Consider the following 23923-nt stretch of genomic DNA (forward strand, 5'->3'; position numbering starts at 1 on the left):
AACAGTTTCCCCTATAAGTGATAGTTGTCCACATGTGAACCATGGGTTAGTTTTGCATAAACCTCCTTAAAGTCATCATAGTTAGCATATTGTTCAGCATAACTTTCAGAAGATAATGAAGCATTATGCAAAATAACAGAAGCAGAAATAGGAGGGCGAGATAGCATATCGACCACTTTATTGCTAGTGCCCTTCTTATACTTTATTACTAGATGAAACTGTTGGAGAAAGCCCGTCCACCTGAAATGACGGATTGCTACAACTTAGTTTGTGACTGAAGGTATTGCAAGGGCCGATGATCTATATGGATGATGGTCTCCTTGCTGATCAGGTAGTGTTTCCACTTTTTCACACTCTGCACCAAGGCATAAAGCTCCTTGTCATAAGTGGGATAGTTTATCACAGCTTGAGAAAACTTCTCAGAATGGTAACAAATTGGCTTCTTTTGCTGCATCAGTACAGCTCCCATGGCATAACTATTGGCATCAATTTCGATCTCGAATGGCTGTTGGAGATCGGGTAAGGCTAAGACTGGCACGGTGCTGATCTTTTCCTTCAATGTTTCGAAGGACTTCTGTTGTCTTCCTCCCCATTGGAAGACCTGTTTCACACTTGTCAATGTGTGAGAAGGTGCTACAATAAAAGTGAAATTAGCAATAAATCTCCTCCAATACTAGATTGTGCCTAGAAAGCTACGGACCTCAGTTACACTAGTAGGCTTAGGCCAATTGACAATTGCTTAAACTTTAGAGGGATCAATTTTTAACTGACCATGACCAACAATATGACCTAGGTAACCCAAAGAGGTTTTCCCAAACTCACACTTTGACAATTTTACAAAGAGTTTTTCCTTTTTCAGTACATCAAGCACTTTCTTACATGACACGCATGTTCAACCCAACTCTTACTAAAGATAAGTATATCATCTAAATACACAAGAACAAATTCATCAATGAAAGGCTGAAAGAGATCATTCATAACCCTCATAAAAGTTGTTGGAGCATTGCAAAGCTTGAATGGCATCACCATCCATTCGAATAGCCCATGTTTGGTCTTGAAGGTGGTTTTCCACACATCCTACTCTACGATTCGGATCTAGTGATAGCCACCGTGCAAATCCAACTTGGTGAAATAAACAACATTCTTTAATTGATCCAATAAATCATCTATGCGAGGAAGGGGATAGAGATTTTTCACTGTGATCATATTTAGTGTGCGGTAATCTATGCACATCCTCCAGGTTCCATCTTTCTTTGGGACTAAGACAATCGGTGAGCCACACGAAGAGGTGCTCGGCCTGATGACCCCTTGGTCTAGCAATTCCTGCACTTGTTTGTTGATTTCCTCCATCTCAATAGTCGACATCCTATACATGCCAATATTTGGTAGAGGAGCATCATTCTGCAGATGGATTTCATGTTCGATTTCCCTCTTTGGAGGTAATCCCTTCGGTTCCTGAAACAACTCATCATAATTAGAAATTAAGTCAAATAATTCATGTTTATGTTTCTGATCACAACCATGGAAAGCATCAGTGAATTTTGCCTCTTTTTCCCTTACAACCATAAGCATGCATCCTTTACTGGAATTCACCAGTCTCTTCATTTGTCTAGCACTTACAAGGCTAGCATTTATTTTATTTTGATGAGCCCTTACTATATATTCTACCCCATATTTTGTGATATGGTATTTGTTTTCATGACGGAAAAAGACTGCCTTTCTATCATACAGATATGGGCTCCCTAACACCATGCCACAGATATCCAATGGTATTACATCCATTTCTACTTCGTCTACTAGCATAGAAGTGATCACAAATTTGACTTTACACTACTGGGTTACATTCAGTTTTTCTTTATCATGTATCCATCCCAACAGGTAAGGTTTCAGGTGTGGTTTTATTTCTAAGACGAGTTTCTTTACTAGGGATTCTGCAATTAAGTTTGCTTGGGACCCAGTATCAAATAGAGTTTCAAATTTAGTGTGATTTACAACAACTCTAATATGAAACAATTCAATTCTTTTTCGGTCATTAGGAAGGGACTATTCATAGAACTGGTGCCTTCATGCAATTTAGAATTAACATGAGGGGTAAGAGTACCTTTTGTTCCTACTACTGTGATCAACGCTTCATCTCCCAAATCCGACCCAAGGTCTTGCTATGCCATTGCTACTGTCTTCTGGTTCCCTTTTCCTCCATACTTCTTGGGATGCTTCTCTGGACCCTGCTTCCAACAGTGATCGTCATTGTGGCCTTCCTTTTTCAGTGATTGCAGTACGACCTCTCTCCTTCTTTAGCTTCCACTATTTTCTTCTCCTTTCCCTTCCATTTCACTTTAGTTTTGTCATTGGGAGGTTTGAATGGTGGTTTTCTGGAATGATCATCTCTTTCATTTTTTCCCATGTTCTCAATATGAATTGCTTTTAAATTGGCTAAATCAATAGTGGTTGGTTCAAACAACAACAATGAATGCCTAATATAACTATGCAATGAGCCAATATACTTAGTTACAACTTCCGGTGCATGAAGTACAATACCTAGATTCAGTGCTTGCTTTCTAAATTCTTCTATAAAACTCTAAACATCCTACCCTTTGCCTTGCCTTAAATACTGCCAATTCATCAAAGCTTTCAACTTGTATCCTAAGGGATAAAACTATTCCTTTAATGTAGAAAAAAAACTAGGCCATGAGGAAAAGAGTTTACCACATTCTTATTGCTCTGCAATTTGCTCTCCCACCAAACGAAAGTGGTGCTGCTCAGCCGTAGAGATGCTAGTTGGATCTTTGCCTCATCCTCCATGATCTGCTGAATCCTGCAGTAGACCTCAATTTTCCTAATCCAATTATTAAGCTTCTCTGCGTTACTTTCACCATTAAACATAGGAAGATCAAATTTAACATCTAATTTAAAGAAGGGTTTCTTAGATGCATCCTTTGAATTCCTATGATTATGGTGGTGAGAGGAAGGAGAACCTTCACTCCTAGAAGGAGAAGGAGGGGGTTTTTCTCCACCATTCCCATGTGTTGAACCTTGTCCTTCTGGGTTTCTTTCTTCTGCTTTCTCTAGACTTAAAACCAACTGACTGATATTCTCTACCATTAAATAGAAGGTCTTTCTGAAATTACGCTCCTCTTCAAGATAAGCTTCATCTTTTGCCATGTTTCTCCTTCGAGGTGCACGCCCTGCTTCAGGATTGAAAGGTTCTAGTTCCCCTTCGCCTCTTTTAAGCCTGTTTCTTGTTAGCATACAAACATGCATTTCACATCTAAAAAGCCCCGCTCTGATACCACTTGATCCAAGATACTTTCACTTATAGATGTACAAAAAGAATCACATGCGAAAATTGTAGCTTAACACTAAAATTTAATGTGCACACAAGAACAGAAGAAGAAGAAACACATAAAAACATGAAGGAAGACACAAAGACTTGATAACGGAGTTTGTCCAACTCAGACTACATCTCCGAGCCCTGCTTGAACAATGGGGAGGCCTTCTTATATTAAATGACATGAAAAGAAGAAAATTACAATCATCAGCTGAATACAAGAGGCTTATACCTCCATTCTGAAAGATGGTTGTGAAATGGAGACCTCAGATGGAGAAGTGGGCAACACCCATCCGTCTGTGGTGTTGAAAGGGGTTGAAAACATCTAAAACTTGTCCAAAATAGACAAAATACATTATCGGTCTCCTGGAAGCTCTCCCGCCTCGAATAGCATGCTGAAAAATCCTCCTCCCCTCCTTTTTTCCAATAACTGGGCTTTATATGTGTCGTTTAGGACAAAAGCCCCTTAAATCGAAGCTGTTTGGTTCAAAATAGAGATCAGTGGAGTAGAAGGGTCGGTGGGCACAACCGACCCTTAAAAATAGTCTTTTATTGTTGTAGCGATAAAATACTAAAACCCTCAAAAAAACACTAAAATCTGACCAAAATCCATTTACCCAGATTTCAAATTTATTAAATCAGGCTTATATTCTTATCGGGTTTGGGCCTCATATTGCAATCGCAAGTCCTGAGGTCTAAGGCCCTATTAATGAGGAGAATTCCGACTGCCAATCATCGATCGCTGATATTGGACGTTGGCTGCTCACACCTCTCATTGCCAATCACCGATATCAACGTCAGCCGATCGCACTGCTGATTGCCGATCATCAATATCTGTGTCGGCATATTGAACCTCCGATCGCCGATGTTGATTGCCCTGATATCGCTGATATTAATTCCGCTGACTCGATCACCCTCTGATCGCCGATCTGATCTAATCGGAGATCACTGATCGAGGTTTCATTGTGCCCTTCTTATGTCCACCTCCCTGGATCCTCCGATTGAGATTTTACCTTTTAAGGCTTAAAACCCATTTTTTTAGGAAAATTCCTCATTTCTTAAGGAACAAAACAACCTTATTTTCGTGATAACCTCATCATCTAGACTCGAATTGAAGTGCCGTTTGCGCCATTGGAATCAAGACAACGAGATCTACACTCTGGTCTTGGGTTGAATTCATTCTAAGCACTTTGATTTCCGAGCCTTTCCATGCCATTGTATTTGAAGATCCACCTGGACCATAGGCTACTACAAGATTTCCTACAGGATGTCCTGTAGCTGCTTCTCCCTCAAAACTCTTTAATCATTCTTCTTTTTGGTGTTGTGAGGATGGTGACATGGATGGAAAGAAGGAGTGGGAGTATGGAGAGAAAGGAATATTTAGGTGATTCTCTTTATTCCACTCTGTTGGCTTAAGAAGGCCTAACCCAGGTTCGGAGTTAATTAGCCAAACAAATCCTTGTACTACTGGTCCTTTCAGAAATAGCCCACGGAGTGCGGACTTAGGTCTCACCTGAAGTAGTATGGGGGGATGCTGGAACCAAGTTTTTGCACCCTTGAGATGTTTGAGGGGTCGGTTTAGTCCAACTGTGAATACCTTCGCACAGGTTACTTCGTGCGTTGTCCTGACCTGCGAGACCTTCACGATTTGTTATAATCGCCTCTGTGCAGCCCTAACTAGGGGCTGAGGTGATTTTTCACTGCCCTAACATTGATCTGTGCTACTTCCCCAAGTTACGCCATGTATCTTAATTATCTTCTTATAACAGTTAGTTATCTTCATGTAAATAGATACTTTATCTTATATTCACTTTATCAACACATTCATATAGGTTCGCACATCATATAAACATTAGAAATGCAATTTATATCCAATACATTCAATGCACAAAACAGGAAAAAGATACACAGAAATGATGTAAAACTTCTCTGTATTATTTCTCCAACGGTTACAGACTCGACTCGCCCTACACACTCAGCTGCAGGGGTACCCACACTCAATTGCAGACTACTAGGCCTCTGTGCACTCAGCTGCAAAGCCTTCTCCTACTCTACAACCCAAAGGCTCAAACCATGGGTAGATTTCTAAAGCTGACATTACATTACAAAAATGAGGGTGGACAACCCTATGACTCATTTACAATCTTCGTGCTCTGCACCCACAAAACGCGGAGTCTTTACATCAGATTTGGTCAAAATCTGGGCTTTAAGCCCCAAAACATTCCTTGGGGGATCCCCCATCCAACATGCCCCCAACATAAACATCATTACTCACCCTTGAGTCACTCTGTCAGTGCAGATATCTTTGTGTGGAGACCTCCCAACTCTACTCGAACTGCTACAATGTTGGCAACACACAGAGAAGCTACCTACTGTATCTCCTGCATGCGCTATTTAGATATTGTTGTATCTGAACTGCTTCCCTACATCTGTTTATAGTCCTGCGCCTCCTTTCAGCTACCTGGAGTGCTAAGACTGTGCTTTGGTGGGCTAGTCAGATAGCCAGGCCACTCGTGTATGTCTTCAACCGACTACCATTCACTCTTCCTGGGAAAGGTTCTCCATTTAACTTTACCAACTGCACCATGCCTCCGTCTGTGACCTCCTTAATAACATATGGTCCCAGCCAATGCATTCTATATTTTCCTAGGAATTTATCAAACTTACTATCATACAGTAACACCAAATCATTCACCTTGAAGGTACGTAACTTAATATGTCTATCGTGCCATGCCTTTTTGCGCTGCTTTTGTACCTATTGGTGAATGCCAGCCAGAAAGTGTTCTTCCTCGAGTTCCTCCAACTACGTGAGTCTTTCCTCCAAGGCTCTGCGGTCCATCATACCTATGAGCACTACTATGTGCAAACTAGGCACGATGTATTCCATCGACATTATGGCTTCCACTCCATAGACCAGCCAAAAAGGTGTTTGCCCATTAGTTTCTTGCATGTCATCCTATAAGCACATAATACTACAGGTAAGTGTAGTTCTCAATCACTTCGCTGCACATTGCATACTTTGGTCAGCGCAGTCTCCAGTACTTTGTTAAATGCTTCTACTGTCTTGTTGACTTATGGGTGATATGGTGTGCTTTTCTGATGATACACCTGAAACTCTTCTGTCAGAGCGTTGATCGTCTCGTTCAGAAAATGTGTATTGTGGTCACTCATCAAGATATTCAGACATCCAAATCATGTCAATATGTGTTCAAATAGAAACTTCATGGCTGTGGTGGCCATGCAATCTTTTACTAGTTGTGCTTCTGCCCAACGAGTTAGGTACTCTGTCATAGTGATAATATATCTCACGCTCGTTTTTCCTTGAAGTTTGATAGGTCCTACAAAGTCAATTGCCACTTTTGAAAGGGTTGTAGCGTCATCTGTGGATTCAAAGGCATATCTTCCCTCCACGGCGGTTTGCCTATTCTTTGACATACATCACAGGCCTTACAATGTGCTTTTGAATCTTGATGAAGGGTCGGCCACCACAACACTGCACGGAGAATCTTCTGCGTGGTCCTTCTCCCTACATAATGTCCTCTTGCAACATCCCCATGCATGTCCACAAGGATATGCCTTCTTTCAAATTTAGGTACATATCTTCGCAGTATCTCATCATTGCCCATATTATATAGGTGCCCTACAATGACAGAGAAATTTGCCGCACGCATCACTAGTTCCTTGTTCTGTTGGATGGAGTACTCTTTCGTCGTAAGAAAGTGTATTATATCTTCAAAATGTCCATCTTCTACGTGCATAGAAAAGAGTTGTGCATAAGGTAATCCTTCCTCTAGACTAGTAGGTTCCTCTCCTGTCTCAATGCGCGACAGGTGATCTGGTCCTACATTCAATTGTCCAGGTTTCACAACAACTTCAAAATCATATTCTTGGAATAATAAAATCCATCTGCATATGCGCCCCCCCAACATAGGCTTAATGACCAAGTATTTCAACGTGGAATGATCTGTATACATTTTGAAGTGTCCCCCTAGCAAGTAGTGTCAATATTTCTAGAGCGAATACACCATAGCCAGTCCCTCATGTTCAATGGTGGAATATTTCTTTTCAACTTTAGACAATCTATCACTTGCGAATGCAATAAGGTGGTCCAAGCCCTCGCCACCATCCTTTGTTAGTACCGCTCCCAACGCTATACAATATGTATCAACATGATCATGAAACTCCTTGCTCTAGTTCAAGAAGACTAGGATCGATGTAGTGACCATCTTTTCTTTCAATACATCTAGGCTTTTCTTACAATCATTGTTCTAGCAGAACGTGACATCTTTCTCCAACAGCTCTTCCATCGGCGTGGTGATCCGGGCATAGCTTTTGATGAACTTCCTGTAGTACCCCGTATGTGCCAGGGTAGCGTGCAGCTGTTTCACACTTCGCGGCGCTTCCAAATTCAGAATCATCGTGATCTTTGCGAGATCTACCATCAATCCCTCTCTACAAACCACATGTCCCAATAGCTTCCTGAAAGGAATGAGGAATGTACACTTCTTGAGGTTAAGTGCAATTTGGTATCTTCGGCAGGTATCTAGCATCAAGCCTAAGCTCACTAGATGGTGCTTAACCAGCCCAAATACAATCCAATCATCAAAATAAGCTTCCAAGAAATTGTGAATATATTCCTTTAATGTTGAAACAACCATGCACGAAAAGATGGCTGACACATTCTACAACCCAAATTTCATGATAGTGTATTGAAAGAAGCCCCACTCAGTCACGAAGGTTGTCTTGCTCCTATCTTCCAGCGCAATTTTGATATAGTGGGACCCTGAGAACCCATCAGTGAAAGAATATGCTTCCTACCCACTAACATTGTCCAACACCTCATCTGTGAATGGAGTTGGGAATGTATCGTGCACATAAGTGTCATTCAATTTGCTAAGATCCATGCATATTCTTATCTCGTCCTTCTTCTTCTTTTCCTGCACCACCATTGGACTTACCTAATTGGATTCTCCCACCAGCTTAATGATTCCTGTTGTGAGCATTTTGTCTAGTTCTACGCAGACCCTCTCCTTGTATTTCGGATTTAAGCGGTAAGGCCTCTGATTAACTGGCTTCGCGCCAGGTTTTAACGTGATCCTCATCATTCCTAAATCTTCGATGATTCCATTTAAATCCATAAACTTGGTCGGGAACAAGTCCTGGTACTCACAGAGTAACTCAGTGACCTTATCCACCGTTGCATTGTCCTAGTAGTCATCGAGCGTTGCAAACTTAGGTTCGGCCCCCATACTGATGTTCACCCTCTTCATTTTTACTGGTGCAGTGATGTCAGGGTTCTCAATCTATGGTCCTAGAACCTCACGATGGCCTTCTATTTCTGGAATGTTAATTCTCCATGGATCTTCATCTTCTTCTTCAGTGCTTACATTATAGCATTCCAGCATGCAGATCAACTGAGTAGCCCATTCAGGCTGAATTGATTCTATCAGCTCCTATGGTATCCTAAATATAGTTACCTTTACCTCTTGTAGTGCTTCATCAATGTTGTCCAACCATCTATCCTCTAAAGGTCATCATGAACCCTTTGCTCAGTGTTCACTTATCCCATGGCGGAGCTTTGTCTCTATATACCAATTCATGGGTATATCATCTAAGGTATGATAGAACAGGTGCACCCAATCAGGTTATGGATTTTCTCCATATACCTTTGTCCACCTGGCCAGGTGTTCGCACAAATCATCCTGTCCATCATACTTGTCTTCTAGTCACATTTTAGGATTCCCAAACCCCATGCATGTCATTCTCCTACATTTGCTCCAGTCCTCAAAGCTCCCTTTGTGCATAGCCCACCACCTCGTGGGCGTAGTGTGCAGTACCCAATTCAAGGCCTCGAAACGTTGCCTTTCTGATAGCTCCCTTTCAAACTTATCTAGGAAAGTATCTACCTCACTTAACCCATCAGAAGTAGGCATATCCCTCGCTTTTGTCGATACGTAGCATAGTGACCTTGTCATCATGTTACAATTAAGCGTGGTTACCCCGTGTAACTAGTTCTGCCATCATTCTATCTCTTCATCCAAATTTGAAGTGCAGGAGCTTTTGCACTCCCATGATATTTGTCCATCCGCGATGGGATTTACCCAGTCTTGCTCTCACGCGTCTATCTTGTAGATGTAGTCCAAATCATCGTTTCTTTCATAGTCGCACACTAGCTCTGTGTAGCACGATACCTCAGCAGGGTCTAAGGGTATAACTATGCATAGATACTTCTTCTCAAAAATCATCTTACACTTCTTTAGATTAATCACCCCATTCATGTCAGTGGCCCAATTAATTCCTAAGAGCACGAGGTAGGGATTGTTGTCATCAACAATCTCTATCACTTTAAAGTCTACTAGCGCGCTCACTCCCTTAATATCCACGTTGATTCCCTGCAATCGCCCCATAGGCATTATCTTTTGTTGGTTCACCATTCACAGTTGAATAGGAGACCACTACAACATAGGCGTCCTCATGCGCTCCCATGTTTGATTTGGCAGAACGTTAGCATCTGATCCTAAGTCCAGAATTACTTGGTCCATCTCATATTCTCCAATCTACACTGTTAGCCTCATTTCTCTCCCTGTCCTTGTCTTATGCTTTCCAATCTTCAGGACTACGCACAATTCTCCTGGCATAGTCCCAACGCATCTGTTAATGAGTTCCTGCAATCCTTTTACAGCCTTACTATCACGTAGTAGCTTCATGCATGTTTCCAGGAACATTGTAAGCATAGATGGGTCCATTTCCAGCTCCGGTCTATCTTTGCTTCTTGAAGTGGAGGAATCAGCAAAGCTCTTCTTAGCTTTCATGAAGCTTTCCTTAGCGCGCTCCAAATCAAACTTAGCTTCCTTCGCCGGAGCTTTGCGAACCCAAGTGCTATCTTTGGGTTGTTTTCCTTTATCATCTCCCATCATAATTCCACTTCGGAGCACAATGTTCACATTTGAATCTTCCTCACATAGCTCAAACCTCATCATCTATAGGTTCTGAGTCTGGGGAGGTGGTAGCACTCCCTTGTCACGTATCCTAGTTATCAACGTAGGACAATCCTCTGTCTCATGATCAAATAAGGTACAATATAGACATGATGGGTGCATTGGATTCGTACAATCATGAGCATAATGTCCTACCCCTCCATAATTGTAGCATATCAGTTGTCTGCGACCTCTTCCAGGTCCTCCTCCACCTCGGCCTCATCCGCGCCCTTGAAAGTCATTCGCACCATCCCTGAACTCTCGTCTAGGGGCCGCATTTCAGCCTGAACTTTGTAGGTGGGAGTTCTATCCATCACCAGCTCATAGCTTCTATAAGTGCACTCATCGTGTCCAATCAATCTACAAAAATTACAGAACAACTATTGCTAATTCTACATGTACTTTTGTAACAAATGGCAGTTGTCTATAGCATTCTTTCCTCCTATTTGACAAATCGCACACCACAAAGCAGGTGCCATGCTAGGTCCTACTTATGCCTCCACCTTAATGGCATCGGTCCTCCTCCTATGAGGTAATTCATGAACACTCGGCAGTGGTCCTTATCATAACCCTATCCCTTACATTTAACACACCATACCTCTTCACACACTTTTGGTCGAGCAGTCTTGTCTTGTTTCAGACTCTGCATTTCAAGGAATAAGTTTTTCAACTGCACGTGGATCTGTTGAATTCTTGAGTTAGGATCCTGTATTAGGGTCTCATGCAGCCTCATTGTGATCTCCAAGGCCTCTGCCTGAGTCGTTAACCACTGTTGCGACAATGTGTTCCTCAAATGCGGCGTTAGTGATGCTACAAACCATTCCCTGTGTTGTCCATCCATCAAATTCATATTAGCTTCACGAATCATACACTTCAAACTCTGATCCAACACCCAAGGAGTCTCACCTGGTAGCATTGTGATCTCTTTAAACCCAATGATCGACTGTACTTCTGACTTCAGCCTGCTAAATTCCTTATTTAGCATAGTTTTGATATCCGCAATCCCTACATTCGGATTGTCATTAAAATGCTTAATATACCAGGTCAGTGCCCGATCCTGCAAGGTGCTAACCAGTGTCACTTTCTTTATATTGTCATTTGTAACTCCCTGTGCTTCCCATATGGCTCTTATCATGAACCAAACTAGTTTAGATGTTCATTTCCTACTCCCTTGAACACAGGAAACTTTATCGCGCTTTCCGTGTTGACTCGTGGTGGTGGCGAGGGTGGTACGGGTGAAGATGGAGGTGAAGGTGGTGAAGCTGGTGGCGGTGTGATTGGGGGTGGTATGCGCATAATCCTTTGCCTTATCAAATGGATCGTACTTCGTGGAGAGACCTTCGTGACCTATTCCTTGTCCCCTCGTGGAGGTGAAACCAAAGGGCTATTCTCTAGTCCCTTACTTCCTTCATTTCTATAGGCTTTTCCACTTCGTGTACCTCTGGACATTAAGGTAATTGCATAACCCTCTTTTCACATAATAGCATTTTAATCCAATTATTTAGACACTTTATGTACTTACCTCGCGGTCCTTTGAGGAAGCGTTGCTCTGCCTCGCTATAGCTGACTGAAGTATCTACTCTGAACTTAGTATTAATCCTCCTATAATTCAATCGAGTCAGTGATCAACAGCACGCGTGATCTTATCTACCGATGCATCCAATTTGTGCACCAACTCTGGGGTCCACATAATAGGACCATCAAGCTTCCACCTTCCTTGGCTATCTGCTACCTTCGCGATCCACTTGTACAGCTCAGTAGGGGAAGATGCGAAGAATATTTCATGGATCTCTATGTACAGGTAGCAGTCTAACCACTCTTCCTTTGATAGATGCAGATTCTTATTCTCCTGCATCGCAGACTCGTGAATTCTCCTGTCCAACCAACCTTTAATTTCTTTCTTAGTTGGATTCCAATGATATGACATCAGACATATTTATGAAGATTTCGGTCCCGGCAATGGAACCGTTTGTTGCATTGAGGGGGCCTGACCCAGGTTCGGAGTTAATTAGCCAAACAAATCCCTATACCACTGGTCCTGTTAGAAATAGCCCGCGGATCACGGATTGAGGTCTCACCCAAAGCAGTATGGGGTGATGCTGGAACTAAGTTTTCGCACCCTTGAGATGTCTGAGGGGTTGGTTTAGTCCAACTGTGAATACCTTCGCATAGGTTACTTCCTGCATTGTCCTGACCTACGAGACCTTTGTGATCTATTATAATCACCTTAGTGTAGCCCTAACTAGGGGCTGAGGTGATTTCGTGCTACCCTATTAGTGATTTGTTCTACTTCCCCAAGTTACAACACGTATCTTACTTATCTTCTTATAACAATAATTTATCTTCGCGTAAACATATACATTATCCTTTATTCACTTTATCAACACATTCATATAAGTTCACACATCATATAAACAATAGAAATGTAATTTATATCTGATACATTCAATGCACAAAACAGGAAAAAGATACATAGAAATGATGTAAGACTTATGTTTATTATTTCTCCAACGGTTACAGACTTGACTTGCCCTACGCACTTAGCTGGATGGGTCCGTACACTCAACTGCGGACTACTAGGCCTCTGCGCACTTAGCTACAGAGCCTTCTCCTACTCTATGACCCAAAGACTCGACTCTACACTTAGATAAGACTTAATTCTCCATCTATTGCTTTCTTTTCTCTTTCTCTATTTGGAACTAAGAGCCTTGCTCTCTTTATACAATCCCATGGTCCGCGGACCATGGGTAGATTTCTAAAGCCGACATTACATTACAAAAATGAGGGCGGACAAGCCTATGACTCATTTACAATATTTTCCCTCCGTGGCCACAAAACGTGGAGCCTTTACATCGAATTTGGTCAAAATAGGGCTTTAATCCCAAAAACATGCCTTGGGGGATCCCGCGTCCAACACACTCTATTTCCATTTTTTCGAAGACTGGAAAAAAAATACTCCTGAAAGTGATTTTTTCTAATGGTGAGTGCAGGGATGATGATGGTGGACAAGGTGTGGTGATAGATGATGAAGAGGGTGAATTTTAGGGGCCTAGCAAGTCCATCATTTGCCTTTGGACTGCGTCCTATAGGATTTATGGGTCACTGTAATTCCTATAGGATCATCCTATAGGTTTTTAGGGGATCCTGTAGCAATACAGGGGATCCTATAGAAAATAGAGTCTTTTTATAAACTGTGTTGGCATTATGTTTCAGGAATGGCTATATATGTTACAGATGTTGTACTTGATGGCAACTCCCATGACAAGGCTCTCTTTTTATTGAAAATAAAGAAGGACGCAGGAAATCAGTTCAAAAGATGCGTACCCACAGGTACACCATGCAGAAGCCGTGTCCAGAGACGCAGGCCAGCCATTCAGGAGGTGCGTCCACCCAATGCACACATTTTAAGGCAGATAAAAGCACACGTGGGGGTTTCTTGTGTTTTACTCTTGGTATCTAGCCGACGGTATTGTGTTACTATGGTGTCGGCTCGTGGTATTGTTCCATGTTTTGAGGAGGAGCTTGCCTATATAAAGCAAAGGAGATCATTTGGTTTGAGGACGTCTTTGGTTGAATATCTTATGAGGCTAGATCTGGTCTAGATCTAAAAAGGCGAATCTTCTGAAAGACTGAGATCTCTTTGGCGCATGATCAGATCTGTAGATCTGACTGTTTGGGTTACTCTTGAAGTCTTGAAATCATCTATGCCCGGAGGTACGCAGGTGCAGTAAGGGTTAAGGTGCGCCGGGACGCAGGCGCAGAAGGGTTCAGGTGCGCCGGGACGCAGGCGCAGAAGGGTTCAGGTGCGTCCGGGACGCCGTGCAGTAACAGGAGATCTGCGTTGGGACGCAGGGCGACTAAGGTTCAGGTGCGTTCCTGGAGCAAAAGGACGCGGTGCGATAGCATTTCTGGGTGCGTCTCTGCAGCAAAGTACGCGGCGCGATAGTGTTTCTGGGTGCGTCCCTACAGCAACAGGACGCAGTGCAGTTCAAGGAACAGTGCGTGGGCACACAGCGCAGCAGAAGGATCTTTGCGTGTGGACGCAGCGGAGCGGAAGGTTAACTGCGTCTGGTCGCAGGCCACAGAAGGGAAAACTGCGTCTCTGTCTTAAGATGTTCTGTTGATTGAATTTCTCTGTTGATAAGGTGTTCTGGGTTAGTTTTGTTATTATTGATCTAATAACTGTAGTGGACTGTAACTGTGATGTACTTGATGATCATTTGATGCTTTATGAAAAGAAGTAGGGGGTTGTAGCTCCCTTCCAGGAGAAGACTGGAAAACGAGAGAGAGAGTTGTAGCTCTCTGCAGGTTGCAGCCTGCGTACTGGTAAAGGATTGCACCAGTACAAAATCATTGTAAAAGGAGTTTCTAATTTGAAAGAAGATAGAGACATATTGCAGCAGGTGGTTTTCACCCACATTGGGTTTCCACCTTACATCTTGTGTTCTTTGGTGTGACTATCTGTTTTCTTTGTTCATGCTCATTATTTTATGGTACTGACATGCAAAAATAATTCAAAGATCAAATAAGGAAGATTTATTAAATTGCTAGATAATACTGATTCACCCCCCCTCTCAGTATTATTTCCAACAAACTGAAGCAATGGAGTGAAAAAAATGACAAAAATGATGGAGGGATACATGGAAATGAGTGGAAAAATAAGTATGTGAGTGACAAGGGTCTCTTTGGGATCCTCCTTTTCTCCTTGACCATCCTTCTTGCCGACTTGTAGATGGAAATTTCATGATTAAAGGTTTTTAATTTTTTTTTTTGAAAAACAACTAGGCTATCTCTGAGAGGTTTTCACGCTAGCTATTTTCCCTGGGCACCTCAAGAAAGGTTTTCACCCAAGGATCTCCCTTATTCTCTTTCGCTTCTTTTTGTCTTTTTTTTCTTTTTGACACCACTGAGCCACCTCAAGAGGTTTTCAACCCAATGATGGGACTCAGATGCCTCATGGAGGTTTCCACCTGAGTCCTTATTCTCTTTTCGTTTTCTCGGTGATTTGATGAGGGAGGAGTTGGAACATGCTCCACTATCATCATTGTTTTATTGATATCATCAATGAACTCTTGTTTTGATAAAGGTCTCTTGTAAATTTTCAATTGGTGTCCATTAACAAGCAAAGGAATGGCTTCTTTATCTATCATTCTGATTTGCACTGAGCCATTATCATGGCATCTTTCCACAACATAAGGTCTGAGCCATCTTGTTCTTAACTTTCTCTTGAAGTCTTCATACCTAGAATCATATAACAACGCCCAATCTCCTTCCTGAAATTGCTTGTCCTTGATATTTGTATCATGCCATGTCTTCCTCTCAAGTTGAACTACCTTTGTATATAGGAGGGCCTGCATTCTGAATTCATCCAAACCATTCAACTAGAACAATCTCACTTTCTGTGCACTGCTGAGATCCAGATCTAGTTGGGATGCCATCCTTAATGTGTTATATTCAAATTCAATGGACAGCAAGGCCTTTTTCCCATAGACCAACTCATAGGGTGTGAATCTAGTGGTGATCTTCCATGTGGTATTATAGGCCCAAGTGGCCTCAACTAGTCTTTCTGCCCAATCCTTCTTATTGTTGCTCAACACTTTGGTCAAGATTCCCTCTAGTGCTCTGTTGGTCACCTCCACTTGCCCATTAGCTTGTGGATGATAGGGAGTGGAGGTTCTATGCTTGATATTGTGATGGTTGAGCAAGTCTTCAATCATGTTCAAGGTAAATTGGCCACCTTGGTTTGTGACCATCTCTCTAGGGTACCCAAATTTGTAGAATACATTCTCCCATAGGAACTCAGCCACCTTCTATTCTGCTACTACCTTAATCACCTTGGTTTTAACCAACTTAGTCAAATAATCAGTGCACACAATAATGTACTATTTTTTCTTTAAAGGAGGGTCACCAGGCCCAATGAAGCCCATGCCCCACTTTTCAAATGGCTTGAAATTCACTTGAGGCTGCAGAGGCATTTCATCTCTTGGAGTAGGCCTTCCCATCCTCTGGCACTGATCACACTGACTAGTGTATTTTTTCACATCTTGATGAAGAGTGGGCCAATAATAGTTTACTTGTAACACTTTGAATGTTGTCCTCTTGCTGAAAGTGACCTTCACAAGGCCCATCATGATAGTTCAGAAAGATCTCAAAGACTTCCTCCTCCCTGACACAACTTCTCAAGATTTGATTTGGGCTAAAAAATATTTCCCCCAATCCAAGTGAATGGGGCACTTTTCCTGACTATCTTGCTCTTTCCTTTGGAGGGCAAGTTTGGTAGGAACTGTGTTGATACCAAATAGTTTTCTATATCAGCAAACCATGGAAAGAGAATTGAAAAATAAAATAAGTGCTCATTCGGTAACTGGTCATCCACCATTCCTTCTTCACCTGCAGGCAAATTTACTTTAGACAAAAAGTCTACAACCACATTTTCCTTACCAGGCCTATCAACAATGGTTAGATTGTAGATTTTAACCCCATACAGAAATTACCTACATAGGAATTCTGAAACATAGAAAATAAACAATGCGAGAGCATAACACATAAAAGACATATACATAAAGATTTTCCCTTGGATCCCAAAACTAGGACTACCAGCTTGATTTTTCATTATGTTCCTTTCAATTTTACAATACATATTTATACATGTCGAAGCTGGTAGTCCCAAAAATCACCATAGGTAGGTCCGCCCAACCTAAAACCCCCTCAAACCCCATGTGACACCCCCGCTACATAATTGACGCAATGAAGGGGGGGCTCTGCCTCCCCTCTAACCCCCTGATTAACTATGTCGGCTAGTCGTGGAAAGAATATAACACAACCCAACTTTCTCTCATTTTTTGTTTTCTTTCCACAGGGGGCCATAGGAGAGCTTAGACATTTATCTAGCCCTGCAATGCCCACTATTTTTCTACACCAAGAGAATTTCTTAGAGCTCATAGATTTTGTCAATGCATCTGCAATATTCTTTAAAGTGTCCACCTTTACCAACAACACCTTTTTGTCTTCTATCATATCCCTCACAAATTGATACTGAACATCAATGTGCTTTGTCTTTGAATGGTAAGCAGGGTTCTTTGCCAAGAAAATTTCACTTTGGCTATCACATTCTATCCTTATAGCTCCCTGTACTAACCACATACTTGAACACAATCTCTGCAACCAAACTGCTTCCTTTCTTGCATGAGTGGCTGCCATGTATTTTGCCTTTGTACTTGATAGTGCCACTACAAATTGTTTCTTACTCATCCAACTAACTGCACCTCCAAATAGGTTAAACACATACCCACTTGTAGATCTTCTCTGATCCAAATCTCCAGCCTAGTCTGCATCAACAAAGGCATGAATATCCAACACTCTGTCCAATCCTAGTCTTCCTTGGTAGAACAAGCCATAATCACTAGTGCCATGCAAATACCTGAAAACCTGCTTCACTACTGTCTAGTGCTCCTTCCCTGGTTTTAACATAAACCTGCTCAATACTCCCACTGCATGTGCAATGCCTGGTCTAGTACAAACCATTGCATACATTAGGCTACCCACTGCATTTGCATATGGAACACAGGACATGTCCTCTTTCTCTTCTTGTGTCTTGGGACACCGTTCAGCAGATAACTTCACACCTACAGGAATAGGAACCTTCGTCGGTTTACTATCCTTCATATTAAACCTCTACATTATTATCTCGACATACTTCCTCTGGTTTAACCAGAGCTTCCTCTTTGCCTAATCTCTTTTAATTTCCATGCCCAAAATATAGTTTGCAGCACCAAGATCTTTCATGTCGAATTTGGAGGACAATTGGGTCTTCAAATCCTGGATAATTTCTTTGTCATTTCCAACCAGCAACATATCATCCACATACAAGACCAAATAAATAACACAATCACCAATTAATTTAAAATACACATAGTGATCTGCTTTGCTTCTGGTGAAGCCAAGTCCCCGTATAAATGTATCAAATTTCTGATACCACATCCTTGGTGACTATTTTAACCCATACAGAGACTTCTTTAACTTGCATACCAATTCTCTCTTACCCTTCACTGCAAAGCCTTCAGGTTGCTTCGTGTAGATCTCCTCTTCCAAATCCCCGTGAAGAAATATTGTCTTCACATCCATCTATTCTACCTCAAAATCAAAAGCAGCAGTAATAGATAAAAGTAACCTAATAGAAATCACCTTGGCAACAGGAGAAAAAATATCACCAAAATCAATTCCCGTCACCTGGGAATAACCTTTTTGTACCAACCGAGCTTTGTATTTCTCCGCCTTTCCTTCTGCATTTGTCTTCTTCTTGAACACCCATTTGCTGCCAATGGGTTTCCTTATACATGGAAACTCCCCCAGATCCCAAGGCTCATTTTTGTGCAAAGATGCCATTTCATCTACCATGGCCTCTTTCCAGAGTTTTCCATCCTCTAAATCTACTGCTTCCTTCACAATTCTAGGATCACCATTAGTAATAGATAAAGAAAAATTTTAACAGAAAGCAGATGGACTATACCTTTCTGGCTACCTTATTTCTCGAACTGATCTTCTCACACCCGGAGTTTGTGGATCTTCATCTTCTGATTCCTCCTCTGCTCTAGGGTCTGATTCTTCCTCCTTTAGCTCAAACTCTATCCTCTTAGGTTCCTTTGATGGGAATTCATGTTTAATAACATCTTTCACCTCTCTGAACACCACATCTCAGTTGTACACAATCTTCCTTGTTACTGGGTTCTAAAGCTTATAACCCTTTAAACCATCCTTATACCCAATAAAGATGAACTTTTTGGATTTACTATCCAACTTGGTTCTTTTCTCCTTTGGAACATGTACATATGCATCACATCCAAATATCCTCAAATGTGAAAGAGAGGGTTTCTTGCCAGTCCATACCTCTTGTGGAGTCTTATCCTCCAACACTAATGAAGGTGATCTGTTAACCAGGTAACAATCGTATTATGCTCTTTGCCTTCCAATCCAACTTCTTCCATTCTCCATCAGACACTCCCATTGGTTTAGTACCTAGATCTACCATGATCCACTGATTTTTATCCACCAGAAGATCCTCCATCTTGAATTTCCATAACTCAAAACTATGACCATTAAATTTCTCGATCTCTATCTTTCCACTGCTCGGCATCTTCTTTCACCACTAGAATCGATCTTGCAGATCTCCCACTGAACAGGGTCTACCACAAGCCCGAGAAAAACCCCTAAGCAACAAAGGCATTCCCTTGAAGCCAAAACATCTCTGATACCAAATGTAGATTTTAACCCCGTACAGAAATTACCTACATACGAATTCTAAAACACAGAAAATAAACAATGCGAGAGCATAACACATAAAACACATACCTGGATCACAAAACCAGGACTACGAGCTTGATTTTTCATTATGTTCCTTTCAATGTTACAATACATATTTATACATGCTGAAGCATCCAATACCATGGACCGAAAACCATCGCGTCCAAAACCATGTGCGAAAATCATGCACAAAACCATAGGTAGGTACACCCAACCTAATATAGGGTACAAAAAAACAATTCCCGGGCCATTGCCCCAGACCCCATAGAGGGGGGCTACCCACCCCCCTCAAACCCCCTGTCACCCTCCTGCTGCGCAATCGATGCAACAAAAGGGGTGCTCTACCCCCCCTCTAACCCCCCAATTAACTACGTCGGCTAGTCGTGGAAAGAATATAGCACAACCCAACATAGATCAAACTGTTGTAATAAAAGTAACCATCTTATAATTCGAGCATTCACATCTACTTTGTTCATTAAATATTTGATTGTAGCATGGTCAATATGCAAAAATGTTTGATAGCATGTAATATAATGCTTGAATTTGTGTAATGAATGCACAACCGCCGTGAGTTCCTTTTCAGTCACTGTATAATTTAGTTCAGCCTTTGATAAATTCTTACTGATAAAATAGATAGCATAAGGTAGTTTTTCATCTATCCGACCTAGGGCTACTCCTATGGCATCAACATGAATATGAAAGGGGAGGGCCCAATTTGGGCCTCAGAGAATTGGTGAAGTGGGTAACTTATCCGTTAGGATATCTAAGGCCTCTTGACAACATTTTAACCATATAAACTCAAAGTCTTTGGCCAACAAACCAAATAAAGGAGAGGCCGACTTGCTGAAGTCCTTTATGAACATTCGGTAGTATCCAGCTAACCCTAAGAAACTTATGACATATCTCTACTTTTGAGGAGGTGGGACCCTATTAAAGATAGCTATTTTGTTTGGGTCCACCTGTAGTCCTTGGTGAGATATTGAATGACCTAGCATGGTCCCTGTAGTCATTAAGAATTCACATTTTTTAGGACTGAGAGATAGGTTCATTTCAATGCATTTGTGCAGTACTTTTTAGATAGGGCTTCTTGAAAATTAGAGCCATAAGGTGTAAAATCATCCATATAAATCTCCACCGCATCATGGAATAATTCAACGAAAATACTCAAGATTGCTATCTAGAAAGTGGCAGGAGCATTGCATAGGCCAAAAGGAAGGACCGTATAGGCAAAATTACCCCAAGGACAAGTGAATGTGGTCTTATCCTAATCTTCTGGTCTAGATTTGGTTATACCCACTGAATCCATCTAGGAAAGAGAAAAACATTTTCCCTGCCAAGCCATCTATCACCTGGTCAAAGAAGGGTAGAGGAAAATGATCCTTCTTTGTGGCTTTGTTCAACTCCCTGTAATTGACACAAATTCTCCACTTACCATTTTTCTTGGGAACTAACACCAAAGGAGAGACCCACTCACTATCAGAGATAGCGTAAATGAATCTTGCATCTAGCAGTTTTTGCAATTCTTCTTTTACTATATCTTTAAGAGCTAGATTTATCCTCCTTTGTAGTTTTTAGATCAGCTTGCAACCTTCTTTGATGTATATTTGGTGAGTACACACGGAGGGGTGTACTCCCTTCATTTCTTTCTAACTCCAAGCAAAGGCTTCTATATTTTCCTTTAACATGCTGCATAACTTCTCTTCTTGGAGAGAAGAAATAGATGGATTGATTTTCAAGGTTCTCTCTAGGCCAAATTCTATGGTTTTGACATGGAATGGGTTGGAATCGACCAAGCATAAGTCAATTGGATGATTTTCCTGGGTTTGCTTTACTACTTCTTCTACGGGTAATGAACCGAGAGTTGGATTGTTGATCAAGGTGGATCTTCAGACACCATGGCATGAACGCTTGAAAATCAAAGTCTTTGGAATGACTCTGAACTAGGACCAGATCAACGAGCATATTCTTGATCATGGAGGTGTGAACAGTTTGTCAATCCGAGTCCGGATGATGAAATTATTGCAAAATGAAGGTGAACTTGTTCCTTAAGAAAATGAGGCATTTTCTCATAAAAATGGGGTTTTTGGCCTTAAGGGAAAAATCGCATTGGGAATTGTGCCAAGGGTGGACTTAAGATGGGCCTTTGGAACCCCCAATCAGTGATCTCCGACTAATCAGGATCGGGGGTAGACAATCGGCGATGGTGGAGAGTTAAGTTATGTAATCGGTGATATCGGCACTTTTAAATCGGCGATGTCGGCATCAATGGATTAGTGTCAGCGGAACCCAAACACCGAGGACTAGGACCCTTGGATATCAGTGATGCGATTAGCGATCACTGATATCAGTGAACGGTGGATCGGCATCGGCACATGCCCATGTATCGACGAAGGACCCACGGCCGCAGCGATAGTGATATAACGATTCAATTGCAATTGTCTGATCTAGAACTGATCAATGGCCAGGATCTAATCGCGACGTCAATGATCAGCGATCAGAACCTTGCAATCTCGACTTGTGATATATCCCAGACTTGATAAATTTATAAGTCCAATTTTATAAATTTTGAAATCCGAACTGTCGAATTTTTTTCAATGATTTTCAGTGTTTTTCTAGGTTTTTGTCATATCATTTTAAAATGATAAAAGGCATATTTTTAGTGGTTGTTGCGCCTGTCGATTGTTCTATATAACGGCTTCCATTCTTAAGCAACAGACCTCCGATTTTGAAGTGCTCTTGTCCCAAACATGTTATAAAACATGATGGGTGACAGAGAGCCGAGTGGGGCGAAAATACAAAGAAAGTCTGCATGCCAGAAAAGTGTCCGAGAGCTCGAAAACCTGTGCTAGAATGCCAAGAGCATGGTGCAGAGAGCCAAGAGTGGTGAAAGGCTGCATAACATAGCTGAGAACCTGTATCAGAGAGCCTGAGAGCCATGAGGAGGCTGCGTCGATGGAGAGCCGCAGAATGAGAGGGCCATGCATTGCACAGAGATAGCTAGAGCACCACAGAGTGCTACAGTGAAGCATGATAGCAAGAGAGTGCTTGAAATTCTGGTAGATTCGCAGAGCTACAGACAAAACTGAGTGCTATATGGCCAGATAGCCATAGAGCTACAGAGCAAGAAGACTTGAATGATTCTTCTCTTTATGATCAGTTATGTTTCTTTAGGATCGATTCTTCTTCTTAACATTTCATCTATTGATTAATGCTTCTTTGATCGATTCTTCTTCGATCGCTTATTCTTCTTGCACATTGATGTTGTGAGATCAGTGTTTCAGCAAGTTTCAGCACTTTGACAGTTGCTTCAGAGCAGCACTTCTTCATATGGCCACTCAGATTGGGAGAAGACTATGCCTACACAATGATGATGTGAACAAATGTTCACTATGGGTCATTTTTATCCTCTTCTTCATTCATATCTTCCGATGGCCCATGGTTGGTGTGAAGTGTATGATTTAATCATATATTTCTTCTTTTACATTATGTTGTAGATCCTAGATTGATATTGATGCAGGATATTCTTTAATTTCATGTTGTCATGATTCCTTGCTTCATGTTATGAGGAATCTTCATATGATGTACCTTATGCTTTGAGATCCCTTATTGTATGTTGCTATGATACTCTTGTTGTCGTTGTGCATGTGTTTTTCTTTGACATCCCTTTTGTGCCTTGTTGGCGGGATGCGCACCATGCATGTTTTGTGTCATAATGATAGGAGTTTTGATTGAGAGTTCTAGTTTTGGAATATCTCTTAGAGCCACTCCTACGTGAGGGCCTTCTTCCTTGTATGATCGAGACAAAAAACTCTTGTGTACATCACTTTTATTGACAGCACCTAATGCAGCGGCCTACACCACCTTGATTGGGGCCTGGAGACATAGTCCCTCTTGGATGAACTCCGTTAACAACAGCTTATGTTTTCATGTGCTGATGATTATTATGTTCCTCTTATTATTTTGCATGCAGAGGTATTCCTTTATGTTCTTTTAAAAAGCAATTTTAACACATCACAAAAGTAAAAGGTCTTGGAAAGGTCCTTCACACCCAGACCTGGATCAAGTGATATCAGAGTAGGTCTTAATGTTGATGTGAATTGCAGCGTGAACAATGGAACATGCAATGACAGAGGTTGAAAGACCCATGTGCAAGACCATGCTCGACATTTCCAAGAAAGTGGAAATTGTATATGAAACTCTACAGAAAGAAATAGAGGAAAAGGAGCGGTTACAGCTTCGGTTGAAAGCCACAGAATAGGCCATGAAAGAACTAAAGCAAGATAGACATAATCTTCAAATAGAGAATGATGAATTGAAG

The sequence above is a fragment of the Pinus tabuliformis genome, chromosome 7 (assembly GCF_031772625.1).
Source record: "Pinus tabuliformis cultivar Carrire ecotype Pingquan chromosome 7, CPIR1, whole genome shotgun sequence".
Lineage (NCBI taxonomy): Eukaryota > Viridiplantae > Streptophyta > Pinopsida > Pinales > Pinaceae > Pinus > Pinus tabuliformis.